Source organism: Populus alba, chromosome 10 (genome assembly GCF_005239225.2).
Source record: "Populus alba chromosome 10, ASM523922v2, whole genome shotgun sequence".
Lineage (NCBI taxonomy): Eukaryota > Viridiplantae > Streptophyta > Magnoliopsida > Malpighiales > Salicaceae > Populus > Populus alba.
In genome coordinates this window covers 1,865,901-1,869,682 of record NC_133293.1, presented here as the reverse complement: position 1 = coordinate 1,869,682, position 3,782 = coordinate 1,865,901, and the positions used below count along the sequence as shown (strand labels likewise).

At 36.6% G+C, this 3,782-nt stretch overlaps 1 pseudogene; it reads left to right on the top strand.

The window, feature by feature from the left end:
• The first annotated feature begins 900 nt into the window (after nt 1-900).
• On the top strand, nt 901-3,390 carry LOC118037006 (receptor-like protein 9DC1; annotated as a pseudogene).
• Nucleotides 3,391-3,782: the final 392 nt, after the last annotated feature.

Sequence of the window (3,782 nt, the reverse complement as noted above, 5' to 3'; positions counted from 1 at the left end):
TAGAAGTGGGAGCACTACTCATGAATTGATAAGGTGCAGTCTTCAGCCTTTACAGTGTCATGGAAGGGACCAGAAGAAGGTGCCGTTAAAGTGGATGTAGATGAGAGCTCTTTGGGTAAAACCTGCAGGTAGAGTTGGCTTTGGGGGTGTTATTCGCACAGCTGCCGGAACTTAATTTTGGGAAAAAAACAGGAACAATCGGGAATTAATTTTGCCAAATCACAATTCATAATTTACAAGTTCCAAATCTTTTCCATTTTTGTAAAATCAAAATTTAATTAGGATCAAACAATAAATAAAATAATATAAACAATCACACAAAACAATACTAAAATTTTTACATGAAAAATCTAATACAGGAAAAAACTATGAGACTGTAATTTATTTAAAAACTTTTATTATTAATAAATAATGAATTTATAATTGTTTTTTTTTTAGATTTAACTAAAAGCTATAACATGTATATATCATTAAAAATAATCTATTTTTAAAATAAAGTAAGATTAAAGAAGAAATATATGAGAAAAAACTCACGACAGTTATCAGGTGGGATTTGCAGCTTTTGCAGGTGTGGAATCCAATTTACTTCTTGAATTTCTAGCATTGAAACGTGGCCTTCTCCTGGCTTGGGATCGAGGCTACAGAAGAGTCTTTGTGTAACTCAGATTCTCGGGAGGCCACCATTCGCTTGATTTACAAGGACCAAGTTGATTTTCATAGATATAAAGCTGCTGTATATCTTAGATATCAGAAGCCTCCTGGCTAAGAATTAGGAGGTCAACATTTGTCATTTCTACAAAGAAGGTAATGCCTGTGCAGATTTCATGGCGAAGCTGGCTGCGAAAGAGTCTTGTGACTGTAGGATTTGGGATTCTCCTCCGCCAGGAACGGAGCCATTGATGCTTGCGGATCTGCCTTTCTCCACCTATTTCATCTCTCTCTTTCACTCTGTTTCTCTTCCATTTCCATTCAACAATTTCTTCATCTCATTTTTGTGCTCATGACCAAAGTCTTTCTTTGCTCCAATTCAAAGAATCCTTTTCCATTAATAGCTCTGCTTCATGGAATTGCCAGCATCCCAAGACAGAGTCATGGAAAGAGGGTACAGACTGCTGCTTGTGGGATGGGGTCTATTGTGACCTGAAAACTGGGCATGTCACTGGACTGGACCTTGCTTGCAGCATGCTTTATGGCACCCTCCATTCCAGTAGCACCCTCTTCTCCCTGCATCACCTTCGAAAGCTCGACCTCTCTGACAATGATTTCCAAAGTTCCCATATTTCTTCTCGATTTGGCCAGTTCTCAAACCTGACACATCTTAACCTAAATTTTTCAGGCTTTGCAGGTCAAGTTCCGTCGGAAATCTCTCAGCTCTCTAAATTGGTTTCAGTTGATCTCTCTATAAACTACTTCCCAAGTCTAGAACCAATTTCTTTTGACAAGCTTGTTCGAAACCTAACCAAGCTAAGAGATCTCACTTTGGGTTATGTAAATATGTCTTTGGTTGCACCTAATTCCTTGACGAATCTGTCCTCTTCTTTGTCATCTCTTTCCCTTCAAGATTGTGGATTGCAAGGGAAATTCCCGGGTAACATCTTTCTCCTCCCAAACCTTGAATCACGAAGGCCTCATTGGCTCTTTTCCTTCGTCCAATTTGAGTAATGTCCTCTCTCTGTTGGGTCTTTCTAATACAAGAATTTCAGTTTATTTAGAGAACGACTTAATCAGTAATCTAGAGTCATTAGAATATGCCTCTTCGTAATTGTAACATCATAAGACCAGATCTAGCCCTGCTTAGTAATCTCATACAGCTCACCTCTTTAGACCTTTCAAGTAATAATTTTACCGGTCAGATTTCATCATCACTTGGAAACCTAATCAATCTTTCAAATTTAAATTTATCAAATAATCAACTAGTAGGCCCTATTCATTCTCAATTAAATACCCTTTCAAATCTAAAATATCTATATTTATCCAATAACTTGTCCGATGGAATAATACCATCCTTTTTGTTTGCTCTTCCTTATTTACAATATCTTAACCTTCATGACAATAATCTCATAGGTAATATAAGTGAATTCCAACACGATTCATTAACTTACCTTGATTTGAGCAATAACCACTTGCATGGTCCAATCCCAAGTTCGGTTTTCAAACAAGAGAACTTGACAGCCCTTATTCTTGCGTCCAATAGTAAATTGACAGGTGAGATCTCTTCTTCTATTTGCAAGCTGAGATTCCTTCGGGTCCTGGACTTGTCCAACAACAACTTTAGTGGTTTTATGCCACTATGTTTGGGAAACTTCAGCAACATGCTCTTAGTATTGCATCTAGGCATGAACAATCTTCAGGGCACCATCCCTTCAACATTTTCAAATGATAATAGCTTGGAATATCTCAACCTCAATGGAAATGAATTAGTAGGGAAAATATCATTGTCTATCATCAACTGCACAATGTTGGAATTTCTTCATCTTGGCAACAATAAGATTGAGGATACATTTCCCTGCTTTCTAGAAACGCTTCCACAGCTAGAAATTCTTGTCCTAAAATCGAATAAACTCCAAGGTTTTGTGAAGGGTCCGACTGCATATAATTCCTTCTCTAAATTACGGATATTTGACATCTCTGACAATAATTTTAGCGGGTCGTTGCCAACAGATTATTTCAATAGTCTTGAAGCAATGATGGCCTCAGATCAGAACATGATTTACATGGGGGCAAGAAATTAAACTAGCTATTTCTATTCCATAGAAATGACATGGAAAGGTGTAAAAACTAAGTTTATGAAGATCCAAAGTACCATCAGAGTACTCGATTTGTCAAATAACAATTTTAAGGGAGAGATTCCAAAGGTGATTGGAAAGCTTAAAGCACTTCACCAACTCAACCTTTCTCATAATTCCCTTACAGGTCATATCCAATCATCATTAGAAAATTTGATCAATTTGGAATCATTAGATCTATCTTCAAATTTGCTCCGGAAGGATTCCAACGCAGCTGGAGGGTCTAACATTTCTTGCAATCCTAAACCTTTCACATAACCAACTCGAGGGGCCCATACCAAATGGACAACAATTCAACACCTTTAATGCAAACTTATTTGAAGGAAACTTGGGTTTATGTGGATCTCAAGTCCTAAAAGAATGTTACAGTGATGAGGCACAATCATTACTGCCATCAAGCTTTAATGAAGAAGATGATTCAACATTGTTTGGGGATGAATTTGGATGGAAAGTTGTGACAATGGGGTTTGGATGTGGGTTTGTGTTTGGAGTTGCAACAAGATACGTTGTGTTTAGAACAAACCAACCTTCATGGTTTCTTAGGAATCTCAAGCGCAAAAAACCAAAGAAGAATGCTGGCAGACATGGTGCTAGAAGAAACTAAATAATTCAATTGATATTTTCAAGTAAGTTTTGCAAGCATTAGAGTTTTCAAATTTTATGTTCATAGTTTGTGTTAGGCTATCTTTTCTCTACAATTTATTTGATCAGTCTCGCCTTTCTAATTTTGCAGTACAAACAAGATATCAAGTGGATTTGACATTGAAACAACACTAGAGAGGCAGATTCATGGTATTGGATTCCTGTTTTTTTGTAGTTTACATAATTCAAGGTTATTTGGGCGTTACTTGTATGAAAAAAGAATATTCCATGTATGTAACATGTTTGTGTTAACTATAAAATCATTTATGTTTTGGGTCCCTTTTTTCTTTTGTCTATTTTCTTATTCTTGATCACTTGAATCAATCTCTGTTTCTAGGAGTATTTTGAAAGTTA